Raw genomic sequence first — 20,558 nt, 5'->3', positions numbered from 1 at the left:
CCTTGACAATTTTACGTCTTGCTCTTGGAGAGATTTTGGCAGGACGGTCACTCCTGGGAAGATTCACTACTGTCCCAAACTTTCTCCATTTGGATAATATGGCTCTGACTGTGGTTCGGTGGAGCCCCAGAGCCTTAGAAACAGCTTTGTAACCCTTTCCAGACTGATAGGCATCAACAACTTGTTTCCAGAGGTCTTCAGGAATTTCTTTTGTTCGTGGCATGATGTGCCTCTAAAACCTGTGTGCTGACAACTTCACTCTGATGGTAAGAGCCAAAGTTAGTCAGATTTATATTGGGCAGGGCTGGCCCAAATCAGGCCTGGTTGTTAACCAAAGTACTCAAACAGCTGACCCTAATTATCCCTTTAATTGGGTTAACTGGGGGGGGGGGGGGGGGGGGCAATAACTTTTTCACACCTGAAGATTGCATGTTTGATTACATTGCACACCAAACAAATGAAAGAAGCACCAAACTTTGGTGTCATTTTTTCTCTCAGACTCCCTCTCTATACTACTACAACCCACAAAAAAATCTGACCAAATACAATGTGAAAAATGTGCAAAAATGCAGAAAATCAGACAGGGGGCAAATACTTTTTCATGGCACTGTATTTCTTTTAAGCTGTGTGACAAAACAGTTATGTGTAAGAAGTAATAGGGGGATATTTTGGTGAGACAGACTTCAATTACAACACAAGAAGCAGCGTGTAGGTACCAAGGTATTAAAACAAAACTTGTAGATGCAGGGTTTTTTCTTTTGTTACCTTCCAAGCTTAGATTGAAAATAATAGCTTATAGGTGTTTATTGTGAAACGGTTCCTTTTTACAAAAGTGTAAATATTTTGTTTTGCTACTCTGAGCTAAATCCAAGCTCACAGATAGCACCTATCCTCCATTAAACATGTCTATTCATGACAATTCCTCCATAAGAAGTTGTAGTTCCCATAGACGTATCCCTGCCGAGTGATTGGTACCTGTATATATCTGCAGCAGGGGTTGCATTGGGACATGTCCCCAGGAACACCTCTGGCGCGTAGTAGATGCGGGAGATTTTCTCGTGAAATCCACTGGTGACTTTCTCAAAATCCTCCTTTCTGTACATGGCAAGGCCATAGTCTGCAAGAATGGATTATAAAACAGTAATTGTGTTGAAAATATTCTGGGTGCAGAAAGTATTCCATGTCAGCATACAGTAAGTACAGTAACATACCCTGGAGGTTTTGATAGATACCGGTGAGCGGATTTGTTAAGGTGGGAACATTTTCATCAGGATTTAAAAAATGAGAGTGCTAAAAGAACAATAAAGCAAAACATTCCTAAATATATATGACAAGTATATTAAAATGACAAGAGTGGTTCTGAAGTTTGGAAGTTAAACCCATATAGTGTCTAATCCTGATAAAATATTTGAAAGCCATTTAAATCATTGATAGAAATGAAGGCTATACCTGTAAGGACTATAAAAGCCATATGAAAGTCAAGCCACTTGTGGAGATGAAAACGTGATATGTTAGCTGGAACTTCAGCAGTGGTGCCATGTCATTGTCGGGTATTGAAGGTACACTGCTGCGCTAGTCCGGTCATGCCTCTTAGTAATTCAGTGCACAGTTAATGTTACAGAATTATAGAACCATATTCTGGCATTACTCTCCAGATTTTGGTACATGTAGAGTTAAGGTTAGGCCAAATGTGAAAAAAATCTGAATTTAGTATACACACAGTACCTACGTTTGACAAAAGTGACATGTCTCTACATGTAAAGTTTTGGTAACTATACCATAATCTGACACCATACCATTCTGTGACATAGGCCTAAGTGCTGTCTTGGAAAAATAGGTATCACAAGTTACCTGCAATTTTGCAAACCCATCTGTCATCAATGATGCAGTTTTTGGAATGAAGTCTTCCATGAAAGATTCTGTGCTGGTGAAGGTAGGCCATTCCACGAGCGATATCTGTTGCAAATGACAACCTACATTCCAAACAGCATTAGATTCACGAGCAGGTGCAGGGAAACAGAAAAGGTATTAGGCATTATAAATTGTTCAAAAAGAACAGTTCCTCTAGGTTCTTCTTATATACTCTTATGCATTTATATTTTGTTTGTCTGTTGCTAACAAGCCCAAACTTGCCTCAGTACCCTCCTCAAAATGTCCATACAGTAATTAATGACCTGGTTCAACTTGTCAAATAAATATATTGTTCTATACTAACAGAGAATGTATTGTGACAAAGCACAACTCACTCGGGTTCGTGCCCCTTTAAAAATACGACCCAGAACAATGAAATGGAGTTTTAAGCGCTGGTGCGCTATTTTTAATAAACACAAAAAAATCAAACAAAATACACAAAATAAACACCTAACTCCACTTGGAGCACTAACTCAACTCTCAGGAACACCCTGACTAACGCGGGACAGCTACGCTGTTTTCCCGTCCTTCCCAAAACCACAATGGTGTCACACCGCACTTACTTCTTCTCTGGCTACTCTGAGACAGAGCACCTCTCCTGCCTCCTTCTACTCAGCAGCGTAGAGCAGACTGACTGCTCTCCTTATAAACCCTGCACCTGGCTCTAATTTACAATCATAGCCAGGTGCAGGGGATAATTAACAATAAAACAATTAACAGAAAACATTCCGCACATGTTTTTACTGCAGAGAGGTTTTAACCCCCTCCCTGCTGTCTCACACATCCCCCCCCATGTCTTTTCAAGACACCGGCCATACCACGGCCACCTCCCTCCACCCTTAAAAGACCACCCAGCCTCAAGTCCAGCAATGTCCATTGCCGCCCTCTTCCACGGGCGGGCTTGAGGATGGGTCGGTCCTTCCGGCGCTGCCAGGAAGGGTCCGCAAACCGGCGACACGGGACCCCACCGGGCTAACAGGGCCGACCGAAGCGTAGGCCGGGGCACTGGAGGATGCCGCAGTGGACACAGGTCTTCCCCTGGGAACTGGCGCAGTGATGTCCGATCACCCAGGGGGAGCGAAGCAGCTAACAGGGGGAGCCTCAGCGACGTCTGGCAGCAGCCCAGCGACGTCTGGGTGCTCGGGGAGAGCGGAGCAGGTAACCAGGGGCAGAGCTGTGGCCAGTGCTGCAGACTCCTGGGCTCTAGGTCCAGCACAGGGAGGTCCAGGTAGACCGGCAGGGTGTCCAGGAGCATGGGGTTAGGGACTGGACGCAGCGGCGCCGAACTGGGCTGTAGGGGTGGTGGTCGGGGCTGTGGTGGAGGTATGCTTTTCACCTCCTCCCCTCTGGGCTCCTCCCCTCTGGGCTCCGGAAGCGGCAGCTCCTCCCCTCTGGGCTCCGGAAGCGGCGGCTCCTCCCCTCTGGGCTCCGGAAGCGGCGGCTCCTCCCCTCTGGGCTCCGGAAGCGGCGGCTCCTCCCCTCTGGGCTCCGGAAGCGGCGGCTCCTCCCCTCTGGGCTCCGGAAGCGGCGGCTCCTCCCCTCTGGGCTCTGGAAGCGGCGGCTCCTCCTCTCTGGGCTCTGGAGCTGGAGTCAGCAGGGTACCTCTTGCTTGCTCCCACTTTTGGAGTAGCAGGTCTAGCTCTGTCGGCTCCGGATCCGGTAGCCCCCACTCCTGTCTCCACTTCTTTGTCTGCTCTTTCTGAGCAGCGGTGTTACGATTGATCATTACGATCAATTCTTTAAAATCCATTTTCTGGGTCGTAGGGGTGCCCACACACTCTGCCCGCATTCTCCACCAAATGTGACAAAGCACAACTCACTCGGGTTCGTGCCCCTTTAAAAATACGACCCAGAACAATGAAATGGAGTTTTAAGCGCTGGTGCGCTATTTTTAATAAACACAAAAAAATCAAACAAAATACACAAAATAAACACCTAACTCCACTTGGAGCACTAACTCAACTCTCAGGAACACCCTGACTAACGCGGGACAGCTACGCTGTTTTCCCGTCCTTCCCAAAACCACAATGGTGTCACACCGCACTTACTTCTTCTCTGGCTACTCTGAGACAGAGCACCTCTCCTGCCTCCTTCTACTCAGCAGCGTAGAGCAGACTGACTGCTCTCCTTATAAACCCTGCACCTGGCTCTAATTTACAATCATAGCCAGGTGCAGGGGATAATTAACAATAAAACAATTAACAGAAAACATTCCGCACATGTTTTTACTGCAGAGAGGTTTTAACCCCCTCCCTGCTGTCTCACAGTATATAATAATCTAAAAGTGATTTTTGAAAAAAAGACTCCACTTCATAATTACCGAAAACCCCAGTTCAGCGGAACATCTTCATTTAAAAGAACATCCGCGAGGCTTCCTTTGGGGCAGTATTCTGTCACTATGGCAACATTGGGGACTTCAATGGAGCCACCAATGAATTTACAAAGATTAGGGTGATCCAGTTCCCTGTAGAAATATAACAGATGACATGTTCTGTAATTGTGGTGTAAATTCTACAGCAATGATAAAAACTAAAATCATACAGTATCTGTTGTTTGAACAGTTACTTTTTTGTTAACATAGCATTTGCTTCCATAAGAAATGCTAGGTAAATCTAACAACCACTCTGTTTTTTTTTTTGATTTGGCTAGAGCTTTAATAACTAATATCAAAAGCACAGAATAATGATTTCTCTTTCAGCCAGTAACCTAACCAGACAGTCGTCAACATGAAACATTTATTAGTGCAGATATCATGCTGAGATAATGCTCATGGATAATTGCCATGGTTGAAAAACAAGATTTTTATTTTATTTTTGCAAATTTCCTTTGAAATGTCGTAAGTCCAAGAAAATGGGAGATCGTATTTGATTAATCATTTACAAAGATATACAAGTATGACCGCATTAAAAACAGCATAATTGATCACTGAAAACAAACAAAAAAAAGATCTAGATGTTTTCAGTCTTATTTTGAAGCTTTACCTTACTTGCTTCACTTCTTTCCTGATGGTTTTGACAAGAGTGAAATGTTTCTTGTGAATTAGTTTGACTGCTACTGTCCTTCCGTCACTGAAATCAAACACAAAAACAGTGACTGTAATACCATTTCAGTTGTATTCTGTAGCAGAGCAGGGTTCTGCCCTTGTAAATATTGGCAGGGATGGGGTTAAATTCTCCTCCCTGCCCAGGTGTATTGTGTCAGGTGGGAATCATGAGTAATCAATTAGCACCCAGCCACCTGACATAAAAGGAGGCCTCAGCTCCTCAGTAGGGAGAGGTAGCTGAGGAAGCAAGGTTGGTTTTTCTTTGTGTGCTGGTTTTTTTTGAAATTTTGCAATCCAGTGAAGGCAAAGCTTAGCCTGGAAGCCTTATTTTTGTAAGTTTTAATAATTATAATTATAATAATTATAATTATAATTTGTTTATTTAGCAGACGCCTTTATCCAAGGTGACTTACAAAGACTAGGGTGTGTGAACTATGCATCAGCTGCAGAGTCACTTACAACTACGTCTCACCCAAAAGACTGAGCAAAAGGAGAATAAGTGACTTGCTCAAGGTCACACAATGAGTCAGTGGTTGAGGTGGGATTTGAACCGGGGATCTCTTGGTTACAAGCCTGTTTCTTTATCCACTGGACCACACAGCCTCCTTTACTTTGTGTTCTATTGTTTGTGTTTTAAAAACCTTTTGTTTGGCCCTCGTGCCTGTTTATTTTGTGTGTGCTACTTAAAAGTCTTTTGTTTGAACTGCAGTCTGTCTCTGGGCATCATCCCTTGCGCCATCCTGTCACATGTGGTTTCTGAAGTGGGATATAGCGCCTCTGGGAGGTTCAGAGCAGTACTACAGGAAAAAGGAGGAAGAGCTGCAAGAGACAGCAGCAACAGCTGCCACCGGGGGACGTCTGCCCAATCTACATAGTAGATGAGTGGTGCCCTGGTTGTGGGGAGTTTGGGCACACAGTGGCCATCTGCCCCACCCAAACTGAGGTGAGGAGAAGGAGGCAGAGAGGAAGGAAGACATGGGAGGAAGAGGAGTGGTGCACCCAATGCATGCAGTACAGGCATGAGGAGCACCACTGCCCGGAGGTGTTACAGGACACAGACCTGGAGTGGGAGGAGCCCGAACGTCCTACGCCTGAGTGGGAGGAGCCCGGACGTCCTGCGCCTGCGTTGGAGGAGTCAGTGCGTCCACAGCCCAAGAGGGGGGAGTCGGTGGGTCCACAGCCCAAGAGGGGAGAGTCGGTGCGTCCACAACCCAAGAGGGGGAAGGCCGAACGTCCACAGCCCAGGTATCCGCCAGCAGAGGGAGAATACCTGCTGGTTCCACCTCCACCTCCCTGGGAGGACTGTGTGTCACTTCCACCTCCTCCAGCAAAGGGAGAGTTCCTGCTGGTGCCATCTCCTCCGCCGTGGGAGGACTGTGTGTCGCTCCCACCTTCGCCAGCAGAGGGAGAATACCTGCTGGTTCCGCCTCCACCTCCGTGGGAGAATGACTTGTCGCTCTCACCTCCACCAGCAGAGGGAGACGGGCCGCCATTCCCGGCTCCGCCACCAGAGGGAGACGGGCCGCTGTTCTCGCCTCCGCCACCAGAGGGAGACGGGCCGCCGTTCCCGCCTCCACCACCAGAGGGAGACGGGCCGTCGTTCCCGCCTCCGCCACCAGAGGTGCCACCAGCGCTGCTCTTGCTGGAGGGTCCAGGTTCCCTGCCAGCATTCGCGTGCTTTGAAGGTCCGGGGCCCCCGCCATTGAAGAAAGCTTGGGGGATCCGACATCAACCCCGCCCACCGCCCGCTAAAATAGCCCACCTGAGGGACATAAGGGGATTCTTGGGGGGGAGGCCTTGGGTTCAAAGGGGAGGGGGGGAGTTTGGCCGATTGCGGCCTGCGTACTTTGTAAGTGGGGGGAGGTGTGTGGCAGAGCAGGGCTCTGCCCTTGTAAATATTGGCAGGGATGGGGTTAAATTCTCCTCCCTGCCCAGGTGTATTGTGTCAGGTGGGAATCATGAGTAATCAATTAGCACCCAGCCACCTGACATAAAAGGAAGCAAGGTTGGTTTTTCCTTGTGTGCTGGTTTTTTGTGAAATTTTGCAATCCAGTGAAGGCAAAGCTCAGCCTGGAAGCCTTATTTTTGTAAGTTTTACTTTGTGTTTTATTGTTTGTGTTTTAAAAACCTTTTGTATGGCCCTTGTGCCTGTTTATTTTGTGTTTTCTACTTAATAAAAGTATTTTGTTTGAACTGCAGTCTGTCTCTGGGCCTCATCCCTTGCGCCATCCAGTCATATATTCATTAAAATGGAGCTTCAAATTTCATTTCCATAGTTTACTGTCCTTTTCCTGTTCTGGGTGTTTGCAAACATTCTGTTTATTTCTTAATGCAATTTCTCAAATAGTGTGCTACAGTGCTTTCACCTGAGCTGCTCTTCACTTATAATTGCCCGTCATAGATATAGTTGCAGACAAAAGTATTGGCATCCTCCACTTAATATAAGATCATTCAAGAAAGCATGGTTAATACAAACATTTTGTGAACAATAGCCACTAATTAATATGACAAAGACCAAAATACACCATGTTCTGACGCTTTTTGTGATCTACATATAATATCTTTGGCAGACAACTAGAACTGAGCTGAACCTTGGTCAAAGCACTCAATATTTGATTGCAAGAAGATATACTCAAAATGGTTGCAAACCTTGTAAAAATGTAAGGGGACAGGAAAAAAGCTACAACTTTTCATCAACCGTACATTGTCTTTGAAATGTCTGTATATTCCAGATTGAAGTATAAGATGCAAGCTAAATACCAAAAAGATTTTCAACAGAAGAAAAGCGATAATGTTGCTAGCACTAATAAGAGGTAAAAAAATTGAATTTAAAACCTTGGTAGCACGCCTTTAGACTGCAATGAACAAGTTCATAAACAATATCTGCATACAAAGTCCAGTATACTTACTAAATGCCAATCTGTATGTAGTTTTGTTTGAGAGTTGAATTGGCGACAGCAGTGTCTACAGTAACATCAGTGACATGACTTCCCTTAGAGAAGCTGTTGACAGGTTGTAAACTCGTGGTACTGCAGAATCCCTCACAGTCCCCTTTGCCTGCAAAATATCCACATAAAGAAATGTCACATAATGCCTTCAGCTATCCATCACAATTTTTCTTAAAATGAAAAGGCTTCATTACCGATCATTAAATCATTAAAATTGATGATCCAGCTCTCATCCCAAAACATCTTCTGTTTCTGATACTGAAGCCACTGAAATGAGAGATATGCAACTATATTGTTTTACAAATATAATATATAAGGGGCAACAGTACCAAGTGATAATCAATGTGTGTAGATATGTTTATTTTGCGTAGAAAATTGACTAGTTCATCAAATATGTTAAATCACACTAATATTATACGAATCACCACAGTGGCGATTATTGCAGCATAACATGAAGAAACGTTGAATCCGCTGACGTACCACAATGGTTAGTATGAAGCCACCACAGAAAAGAGCCACGGGAAGTCCAATTGCAATTCTGATAGTTAGTGGCATGGGGCAGGTGCCGCAGTCTGCTGGACATTTTAAACACCCTTCCTCAGGCTCACAGATATCATCGCCACACACTAATGTGCACAGGAGACAAAGCACAGCATTGGAAACACCAATAGATTTTCATAGGAGCAACATTTGAATGCCTTGAACCAGATTCTCAAACCTTTTTAATCCAGAGTTCTTAGCACTACGAGAAACAAATATAAAAAAACAACTTACTGAAAATGACTAATTAAAAGCCCCTAAATTAAATGTCTGAGTTGTTTGACTTTATTGGGTGAGTTTTCCTTTAAAAATGTAATAATGACAATTTGGAATAAAACGTTTTGAGACCCTTTGCAGTTTTTTTCCTTCTGAATTTTCTTAGTTACACATACTGTAATTAGCTTCCAAACTCCATTTTACAAAAATTACAAACATAAAACAAATTGCAAAGCAACAGTAAGTAAGTAGATTGTTATTAAAACACACAATGCTCTATAATCATTGACCCCTCAGCAGTGTGCAGGACTGGATACGTTATTTTCTAGGCTTACAAAGCTACCCTGGCATGTTGCTAAATTACAGTTGTTGTACAAAACTCAATTGATTTTATTTCTGAAGTCTTAAATGCAATAACAGAAGTTGGTCATTATGATCGAGCCAGTACTTCACCTGTGCTAAAATTGTTCATTTACAGTAAATCAGGGCTCTTGGTTCAGTTTTTATTTTTTCACAATTAGTTTTTTATGATTAAAGCTGAAAACCTTGTGCACTGAGAACCGATGTCTTGGCTTCTAATGCAGCGTGCATCTTCCCGATTTTAATGTGTGCAATCATTGAAGTGACTCCAAGATGGGCCAATACCACCTGCAAAAAACAATAACAACACTGAATTATGTCGTAGTGGGAGGTACCCTGTTTTTTGCTCAGGAACCCCTTTGTCACACAAACTATCATACTTTACCTTGCTCCATACCACAATTTTGACATTACTAGATTATAATGTAGTTACTGTTGAGTAGGGTTTTTGATTAGGTTTTTACTGATGAACATTGATAAAATACCCTTGAAAAAAAACAAGCAGGTGTTTTTTTCTTATAAAGACCGAAACAACCCCAGAGATGGCTTAATTTGTTTTCACTTTGTCCTGCTCATGGGGTAGTAGAAGTACAGCAAACTGTGATTCCTATCTGCGCTGGTATTTCCTTTGAGCAGTTCTCATCATATCTTCCCACAATACAACACTGGAAGTGTACTTTTGGGCACCATAGAAAGAACTACAGTGCATACAAATGCATACAAATGTGTAATGTCGGAAATCTGAGAGAAATGATCTTGTGATCTCAAAATAATAGTTTGAAATGTCGAGATCCTAAGATTTATTTCATGATCTCGTATAATACATTTTAATTAAACATGTTTCCCACTGTACTTAATGAGCAACTGTAAAGAGCCACTCTATAATAAGCATTCAGATAAACAGACCATCTATAAAACAAAATGTGAATTTAAAAAAAAGGAATTGGTATTTCCAGTCAACTTCTTGTCCTTTAATTGTATTGAATCAATTGAATAGGCCGTGCTGTCTCATACTGTAAATAGACGTTGCTGCTTTATTTTCACAGAGTACAGTGGAATCAGTCTTAATACCTGATGTTTTACACATAAAAATTGGAACCAGTAAATACCAGACACCGATAAACACTGCACTTAAAAAAGACAAGCCATGTTTGATTACAGTCACTTTGGTGAAGGAGAGATGAAAAACTCTCCCCAGTTGAGCCGACATTGAATTATTCTGGCAATCTTGGCACTATAAAAAGATATCTGCTGATTAAGCTGGGATTTATTCAAGCAGGAATTAATCTCCATGATGAGGAATACCAGTAATACATTAGTTACTAGCATGAAAAGGGAAATCTGTATGACAAAACCTCGAAGATGACATCTGATGAAGCATTCCTTTAGTAACTGTACACAACTGTAGCTTTACTTGGCTTACAGCATCATAAACTATATCACAAATCCTGTACTATACAGCAGTGGTTATAAACTGTGATCCAAGGTGCTTCACTGGACGGGCTGTGGAACAATCCTGTCTCTGTCAAAAAAATGTCTCAAAAAAAGGCAAACAAAAGGAAACAACTGATACTGTTAACTAATTGAACAACAGTGAAACGAGTATAGATACAGTGCATGTTTCATCCATGCCTAAAGAAACACTCAGTGGTACATTTTAAACTCCAGTGACATTTCAGCTATAAGTCTTTCTCAATGTCTTCAATGTATTTTGCTATGTTTCACAGAAAAAAAACCTGCTTTACATTCGGATTTAAGTGTTAATGTTTTTTTAAAAAAATCATTTTCTTTCCACAGTGGACTGCTGTGCCTAATAGAAATCACTGTGGGCTTAGCGTAAAAAAATCTGGGAATCTCTGCTGTACAGTATAATAGATTTTTTCCTCAACTAATGATTTTTGGTAAGGGTGGTTTAAAAAATATACAAAACTTCTCAAGTATGGTAACTACATTGAAACCTTTTGACGTTGTATTTAGATGAAGTATATAGACACTTGCATGCACAGGACTGCTGTCCACAGGGGTCACAATAGGATATGTTTTCAGTGATTGGGAAAACCCAGGGAGAGAAATGAAATCTATGCTCTAAGGAACATATAATTAGGGTATAACCAAAGTCTCTAGGCAAGGTAACCACAATAACAGTGAAGGCTTAGCACAACATCAGGCTTCAGAAAGTCACAATAGCTCAGGAGACTGTCTAACATATTAACTCCTGCCTGTAATTTAAACTACAGTAGTGATGTGACCACTAGCTCAGGAGACATTGTATCAGTTTGGACCTGTTCTCATTCGTGGTAAAGCAATGAATGGTTGTGATTTTTAATAAAGCCACGGCTGTGGAACCATGAACCAAGATGGAAAAGGTTAATCAGGATAAAGGAGGGTTAACCATATCCATAGTGACGGAACCAAAAAAAAAACATGGATCAGTTCAGGTGTTGCTTGTTGCCTGGGAAACTTCATAGAACCCTGCTAAAACTCTGAACGTGTTGCTGATGCCTTCATTCCTCCAGTGGTAGCTGAGCTCTTACCTTAGATGTCCAGTTTAGTTGAGACATTTTGCCAGCTTGCGATAAAGTGTGTGTGACGATTTTACCATCGTCTGGGATCCAGGGACCGCAAATGCCACCCTCCTTCTGCAAAATCATAGATTAACAAAAGGGACAATTAACAGCCTTGTCCATGTTGGTAATATTGCTGGTTTTCCTGCCAGGGCTAATAGTAGCATACATTTCCACCAATTGTGTGGGATTTATTGGAGACAATAAACACCTTACTAAAATTCTAATGTTTGACTACTGTAGCTAAATAATTATACATACAATACTTACTGTGCATGTCTAATTATTTACAGCTGCTGAATATTGAGGCAATAATCTAATACACATATAGAGCAAGGCTTGTGACAAGTTCATTAAAGCAAAGTTGTAATTGAAGGCCATTGCAATGTAAAAGCACCAACCATGAACGCTAGTGGGCAGGAATGGATGTTGGCGTGATAAATACAGCAGTTGTCCTCACTGGCATCCTTCCAGTTCTCTGGACACGCATTCTCATTACAGAACCACTTGGCACTAGATGCATCGCTGTGAAGGAAACACAGTAAAGTCATTCTTACAAGGCTAATTCATCTGTGGTGTTCTGAGAGCATATGCTGTAATTGAAACTGACACACAATTTAGAGAATAGTCTTAGCCGCATTATTTATTTATTTATTTATTTATTTATATTTATATAGCGCCTTTGACCAAGGCTCTTTACAATTATTAAGCTAAACGGTACAATCAAGAAAAATGGCGGAAAGGAAGAAGGTACATTTATAGAGCAAGGGTGAGGAAGTAGAGAGTGGTGCTACTGTGAGAACAGAGGCTAGGGCAGGGTTGGGCAAGCAAGCAGGGTCCTGATCAGGGGTTAGGGGCTAGGGCACGCAGTGGGATGGACTAGGGTGAAAAGATGTGTTTTAAGGGAGGAACGAAAACTGCGTAGTGTAGGTGACTGTTTTATATGGAGTGGGAGTTTATTCCAATGAAGGGGAGCCAGGAGGGAAAAGGAACGGAAACGGGATTGGGCACAGGGCGAGGGTGGGACCGAAAGGGACAACAAAGTTTAAGAGCGTAAGGGACGGGAGAGAGCATAGTAAGTGATAAGTGCAGCCAGGTAGGGTGGGGCGAGACCGTGGAGGGATTTATAGACTAGAGTAAGGAATTTAAATAAGCAGCGATAGTAAACAGGGAGCCAGTGTAGCTGGTGGAGAAGAGGGGAGGTATGAGAGGAGCGGGGGAGGTTGAATATGATATGGACAGAGGCGTTTTGAATTTGCTGTAGTGGTGTGAAGGCATAGGAGGGAAGGCCAAAGATGAGGGAGTTGCAGTAATCGAGACGGGTGAAGATGAGAGCATGAACCAGGAGTTTAGTGGCAGAGAAAGAGATGGAGGGGCGTATTTTGCGGATGTTAAATAGGTGGAATCGACAGGTGTGTGTAGTGGCCGAGATATGATCAGCAAGGGAAAGGGTAGCGTCAAAGATGAAGCCGAGGTTGCGAGCAGAATTAACTGGAATGAGGGACAGGGGAGGAAATGAAATGGTGGGGGTGGGGGGGGGGGGGGGGGGGGAGAAGAAGGGGAGGGGAAGAAAAGGATTTCAGTTTTTGATGGGTTGATGAGGAGGTAATGGCGTGCATTAACTTTAAACAGTGCGTTCAGGCTTGAACAAGTCATTGTGTGATGTGCCATTTATCATTTTATATAGTATTTGCTTTATTAATAAAGTGTAAGCACATGTAAACAGGTGAAACTGTTGCAGATATTGTATATTTGTAACCTCCCTTCCAGTTTATGCTCTCCATCTTCGTATTCATTTTAAAGGTATGCCCATTAAAAATATTTATTACATATGCATAAGGTTTTTTTTTTTTTTTTCTTATTAAGTTGAAACATTAGCTCTGTAGTTCTTTCTTGTAAAATGTTGTATTTCATTTTGGAATATTAATGTAATAGATAATAGTTCCATTGTTAACTAAAAGTTCAATACAACAATACCATACAAGAGTTACAACAGAAGCAATTCAACTAATAGTAAATGAAGAGTATAAACATACATAAATAAACATGTCATGTATGAGTACAATAAATAATATAATTACGAAAAACAGCAGTTTTCAATGTAAAAAAATATATTCAGTTAATAAATAGCCTATAGTTTCACTTTATTAATATTTGCAGGAGTTTGGTTTGGTTTGGTTCACAGACAACATTGTGGCAAGCAGGATTGAAAGTGAAGTTTGTGTCCCTGCAGGTGATAATAAAGTAAAACATATTCTTCTGATGTAAGCTTATTTGCCAACATTTGCCTACCTAAACTTGAGGATTGCATTTTTCACTGCATAGTCGTAGAAGGAATCAGAGGCGGTAACAGTGTAGGTGACATTGAACTCCTGCCCACTTGTAACTTTCTCAGGAGGGCGCTTGACCCAAGACATCTCAAGTCCTGTAGGATGGATGGGAAAAAATTGTGACAAATGGCACCTGGAGGAATATATTTAAGGGTGGGAGGGACAAATGATTTTAGGTCACTAAGTAATTTAAAAATGCCAAAGTCAGATTATCAGATTATCCAAATGAGTGAGATTTGGGAATATTCTAATAAAACGCACTGTTTCCTTTCTTTTAGGAGTGAAGCGGCTCAAATTCAGGCCAAATGAAATGTTTGTTCAATATCAGGAATTGGACCAACTGGCAGTCCAGTTTTTGAAAAATCCAGTTTTTGCCTCCTTTGAATTATGTGCTCACCGTGCAGATTTAAAAAGCTTAATTTTAACTTCTTAGCTTATTAACCCCTTACAAAGTTTACCGTAGTAAAAAGCTTAGCAAAGTGTGATAAATCATAGTGAAAACATGATAAAGGGGTACATATTGCAAAGAATAGTGAGGTATGGTAAAGCATACTATTAAACATGGCAAACCAGACTAAACTATGGTAAATGCATAGTATAACTATGAGAAAAGCAAGGGGAAACTGAAAAAAGGGTTATGGTAACATATTTACAAAATAATAAACATATAGACCCAGTTAAAATGTTCTCCAAATTATCAGCTCCATATCTCTATAAATTCCACATCTGTCTTAACCCATTTTAGCACTGCTACAGTAGAAATGTTTATCAAAAGAGATATTTTATCATACCTTTTTATGAGTTTATAAATTAATGTATATTAACTAACTGAACACAAAACAATTTGTTAACATGTCAGTCAGCTAGCTGATACCAATTGAAGTGCCCCTTCAAATAAAATGTGACCTAAACTTGGCTTGGCCACTTACCTCCACAATCAATCATATTGTACTCATTAGGCTTGATACTTGGCCAGCAATCATATTCTGTGTTATCCAAATCATGCCAGCAATCAGCAGTCTAGGAGACAGGAGAGGAGACAGATGATAAAGTACTGGGACTAGTAATAGTGAAGGGTGCTTTTGCTGGATGTGCACACTGTTCTAAGAAAAAAAACCTTCATGTAATCATTAGTTAATTGAATGAACAGAAACTTGGCTCCACATTTCCACAGTTTGCTACCACAAAATCAACTGCCATAATTGCAGTTTATTTGTCACTCTCCTTGTGTGTACATCCTTCAAAGTTAACTTTCAAAAAATGTTTACTGGCACAAATTAGTCTGGAGACATTAAAATACAAAAAAATTGGTGGGAAATAAAATCACTGTCTAGGTCAGTGTTTGGGTTCATCCTCCAGCCAGGTGCTGTTGGGTCCCATTGATTGTGTATGGACCTGTGGGATTGGGGGAAACAGGTTCTTCTAGTTCCAGAACTGTGTAGAATTGTGTAACAGGGGAGATCTGTGCTTACTGTCTGGCGCACGCGTGGTTCTGCAGGAAGGGGGCAGCAGCCTCGTCAGATTCGCCTGTCAATCATGGCAATGACATGGAGAGGTTGGGAGGAAGGTGTGTTGGCTTTCCTTCTCTCTGAGTGGTTGAGAGGTGGGCCTTGGGGGGTTGCTCAGCCCATAAGAACTGCGCTTGGTTGTGCATTCGGGTGCCTATGCCCGGGGAAACCCAGTGACGCTAGCTGAGGAGGCGTAAACAAACACCAGGCAGGAACGCCAGTGGTAGGAGCAAGAGAATAAAATCAGGCAAGCACGGCTAAGGAAGACAGCCAGCCTTAAATAAACTGTTTGTTAAAATATATGGTTACGTACCCGAGGGGACGTGTGCAGTGATAGGGGAACCTTGGCCACCCCAGTGTATAGTGCACAGCGAAGCGTGCGCCTGCCTATACCTGTATTGGTAACCTATGGTCCTGATTACCGTTGCCGTTATACAGGCCACAGACAACAGCGCCCTCTGCGGGCTAAAATAAATCAAAAAGAAAATTAATAAAACTGGGCGCCTGTGCTGTGTTTTCAAGTACAATATTCCGTCTCCAATGTCAGTGAATACCCCCACCCTTCCACAAATGGGAACAGTTCTAAATGGATTAAATGAAGGTGCAAGAACATTGTGAAGTGGAATACTTAGAGAGGGTAAGGGGAGACATTCTTGCAGTCTGTGGACAACAGTGATAAGTTTGGATTTTACCAACTTACTCTAAGTTTATTTTAGTAGAGTACCAAAGAACACATCGGTTTAAAGATATTTTAAGTGACGTATGTTGATCAACTCTAAATGAATGTTGTATAAGGAATTGCATGATATAGCAGTTGTTTTCTTATGCCAGACTAACAGAGCACAGAGGGGTAGATGTACTAAAGTGTTGCTGTTGTCACAATAGTCGCAAACCAGTTGCAAACGGGTCAGAAGTCTAGGGTGAAATGCACTAAACAAGTGCAATGCTGTTAGCAACTTTTTAGGGAATGCTTTGAGGCAGCAGTTTTTCTTTGCAGTTCAGCCTTAGATGAATATGTAATTATGGCCGTTCCTGCATAAATCCGCAAAAATGGGGTGGAGATGAGGGTCCTCAAATATTATAATGAGATACTAAAGCTGCAACACTTACAATTGCATCAATTTGTTAAGAACTTTTGAAAGCACGTTTTAATTGTCGCAATTAGCAAACCTTTAAAAGGCAGTATAAAAAACACTATTCCTTAACCATGGCCGCTGTGATTGCAGCAAGAAGGAGACATTGTCTTCAGCAAGAATGAGTGGTTCGTAGAATTAGAAGAGAAAGGGTATTTCGTACCTGCATTACTCAATTCGATTCTAATGAAGACCAAATTAAGCACAAATACAGGCTCGGCAGCCACATAATTCTTGAGCTGCTGTCTGATTTAAAAGCAGACCTGGAACCCAGAGAAGCCATGCTATCCCTGCAGTGGTCAAACTGTTGTCCACCCTGCATTATCTTGACTCTGGGTCCACTGTTTCTCGAACGTTGCCAGTTGTGCTCAATGCATTTTTGAGGCAAACACCCAAATACCTATTTTTCCCTAAAAGCAGGGTGTACTTACAAGCCTTGAAAACACATTTCTATGACATTTCTGGTTTCCCCAAAGTCTTGGGAGCAATAGACTGCACACATGTGCCACTAACCCCTCCAGCTCATTCTGAGCATCTGTATAGGAATAGGAAACACAACTATCCTATTAATGTGCAGGTGGTTTGTAATTGTGCACAACTTAGCACTGCACCACTGACTAACTCAAATAAAAACTGACAGTATAAATTTGGCTTATAGGCTACTCATGATAATACCAATTTAGTGGTATAATGCAACATTTGTTGCTGGTCCCTTGTAATTCGTATTAACGAGAATAGACTATCCTGTAAGTATCATAACTTGTCAATGCCGCACCATGATCTATTTTGTGTATTGTCTAGGCTACTAAGTAGGCCAAGTTACAAATAATAATAATTAAAAAAACTAAACGCTAAAATCATTTAGTTTCAATTTTAAATAATCTTTTATTCACATTGTACATCAATGTGTACAATGCAGCAGCATGGTTTATTTTGTGTTACTGGTAGCCTACAGGCTAAAGTAAAAAGCAAGTACGCTAGGTATTCATTTGATTTTACTACTGTACAGATTTACATTTTTATGTAATGTAATGTGTAGTGTACCCAAAACACATTAGTGTTAATTCTGTGCAATGATTTATACATTTAAAATACATTTTTATAAGCTTTTTGATATACATATTTTTTTTTTATTTGGGAGTGAAGGTGGGGGCCCCACTATAGAATCTGATGGGATTAAACTGCCTTTCATTATTTATTCAAAAAAATGTCACATGACTCTCGCAACGCCAGAGATCTTGCGAAGATGACACAACAAATATTTGGCATATATTGCGGCTCTCTTCATTAACATTTTCTCTTAGTACATATGAGAAAATGTATAGTTTGCGAATTGTCGCAATGAAAATGCAAATTTTGGTACATTTGCGCTGAGACTGGCCCATCTTAGTACATCTATCCCACAGTCTCCTGAAACATCCTATAACTACTCATCACAACCCCTGCATGCACTGGCTTACTGTCCCGTGCTTCTCAAAACACATTCGTTTTCATTATCTTTGCTATGTCAACAGAAGCTGGAAGGTATTTAAATGTTTACAAAGCAAAACACATATAATTCAAGCAGCCATAGCAGAAGCACACTTATTTTTTTTTTCCATTTCAATTTCACTTCTGTTTTCATTGATTCGTTTAAAAAAATAATTGCTGATTTCTTCATTTGTAGCCAATATTCAGATATTTTAGCTTATAAAGTGCACATGAATTTACATATAGGGTTTTTTATTATTATTATTATGATACATGGTGAACAATAATTTTCCTGTAAACTTCAGTGTTTTACAGTCTTGATAACATGCTTCTGGAATGAAAACCGTGTATAATAATGGTGGTGGCACAAGACCTATTTATAATAAGTTTGATTATAAAACTGCTATAAAACACGAACACAACAAAGCACTGTCAAAACCAAAACAAACAACTAATATTATTATTATTATTATTATTATTATTATTATTATTATTATTATTATTATTATTATTGTTGTTGTTGAGTAATATCAGACCACCGAAACTTAAAAAGGGACATGGGTTTGGATCACTATTTTAAGAAACTGTAATGTCCTTCTGGAGAGAGGGGATTAGAGGTTGGTTATATCTCCATTCTTTTTTAAGGAAAGGCGTAACAGTATGCACATGTTTTTGACAACAGCATGAGGCATTTCTCCTGTAGAATTAAATTTTACTTTATATGGGCTACATGTTTCCAGATTTGTAATAAAGCAAACTAAAAGGCTAACACAATGATTTAATCCTTAACCCTTAGCATGGAACAATGATTGTAAATAACATGTTGTGAAAAACCTCTCTTGCTGATCAGTACTTGTGATATAAAAGATCAAATACATCTACCTTGTTGGTGTTGAGCTGATGTAAAATACCAATATAACTAATGATACTAATACTAATATAAACACTACTACTACTACTGCTGCTGCTAAGAATAAAAATAATACTTTAGATTTGTGTTTTTCCACCCATACTCTAATAAATAATGTCATTAAAGAGACAGCTAAAATATAGAATAACTTACCAGAATAAAAGAAAAAAAGACTGCTTTCCAAAGGGCCATGTGCTCCCTGAAGTGCTGTGTTTGTTCAGTCTTTGTGTGGCGCACACAGTGTGCCCAGTACAGTAGTGCTTCCAGTCTTCAAGCCTCACTTTATCATATACCCTAATTGTTCAATGAGTCCAACAGCCCTCAGTGTGGAGCTGCTGATCAGAGCAATGGTTATTCTCTAGTGTGTTCCATCTGGAGTTTGAGGACACACACACACACACACACACACACACACACACACACACACACGTCAATCTTTTTTATTTAGTCTCAAATATAAGCTTTATGTGCCTGTTCTTCAATAGGCAATTAATAGGTTGAAACACATGTAGTTATTTTCAATTAAACAATCCAAGCAAATCATGTTCTTGTTTTTCTGTATTTTTTTGTAAGTGAGTTTTTTTTGTCTTTTCCTGTTTTGACTCAATGTAGATTCATTTTGCATTATTTTCCTGATACCTGACATTGAATACTACAGTATTATACAAATGCATTTATTAAAATTACTTTACATATACCACTCACTTGACATACATTTTGAATATCAAAAGCATGGCATCCATTTTGAATACAAAAATGGAAACAATCCTGTACTAACACTTTTTAAATCTCAAGAGCTGATTGAATATGCAGTAAATATGGTAAAAAAAAAACAAAAAAACTTAGCTGTTAGCCGCGTTTACATCTGCCAGAGCGATTTGAAATAAGTTCTGTGTGTTTCTCGGTAGCTGAGAGACCAAATCAGATGCAGGCTGGCAGAAACTGATCTCTCCCACTTGATCTTATGGTGGAAGTTACCTTTTAAGCATTAAATGCACTAGAGGAAATGCAGATAAGAAAAAAACTAAAATAAAACAAAAACATTTTGGCAAAATAAAGGGCTATCAATGAATGTTTCTATAAGGCAAATATTGGAGGAAGTAAAGAAATAATAAATAGTAACAGTCACAGGCAGAAGTGAACATTAGCCACTAATATGCCAGACTAAAATATACAATGTCTGGTAGTTTAACAAACAATCTTTATAAAAAACAAAAGCACTTCAGCAATTTCAGATATTTCTTAATGACAAAAGTATTGGCACATTTTGATTAAAAGTCTGTAAAAACTGAACAGAACTAATTAAACTGATTGAAAACCATTGATTCACATTTGAGAAAAGCACTCGTAGCAAAACTACAACAAGGGAAATGGCTACAGAATAGTATCAAAGAAATATGGAATACCAAAATCCACAATCAGAGCAGTAATCAAGAAGTACCAACAAACAAATTCAACTGAAACACTTGAAAGAAGTGGATGTCCAGAGAAAATTACAGATACAGCAGGCAGGAGAAAAAGCCAAGATTAAAAGCCAAGAAAGATTTAGAAGAATCAGGCATAATAGTGCAAAAATAACTGTACAAAGAACACAGAACACAAAAGAGTTTGATGTACATAGACAA

The 20,558-nt window shown here is 40.5% G+C and overlaps 1 long non-coding RNA gene across 1 annotated transcript; it reads right to left on the bottom strand.

The window, feature by feature from the left end:
• Window positions 1-4,238: 4,238 nt before the first annotated feature.
• LOC131740077 (uncharacterized) lies at window positions 4,239-8,000 on the bottom strand. The gene is made up of 3 exons (XR_009330728.1): window positions 7,864-8,000; window positions 4,893-4,979; window positions 4,239-4,375 (listed from the first exon to the last, which is right to left on the bottom strand). It is a non-coding gene; the product is annotated as an uncharacterized LOC131740077 (long non-coding RNA).
• Window positions 8,001-20,558: the final 12,558 nt, after the last annotated feature.

The sequence above is a fragment of the Acipenser ruthenus genome, chromosome 12 (assembly GCF_902713425.1).
Source record: "Acipenser ruthenus chromosome 12, fAciRut3.2 maternal haplotype, whole genome shotgun sequence".
In the NCBI taxonomy this organism is placed as follows: domain Eukaryota; kingdom Metazoa; phylum Chordata; class Actinopteri; order Acipenseriformes; family Acipenseridae; genus Acipenser; species Acipenser ruthenus.
Note: the sequence above shows the minus strand (reverse complement) of the source record. Positions and strands in the feature narration are given on the sequence as shown.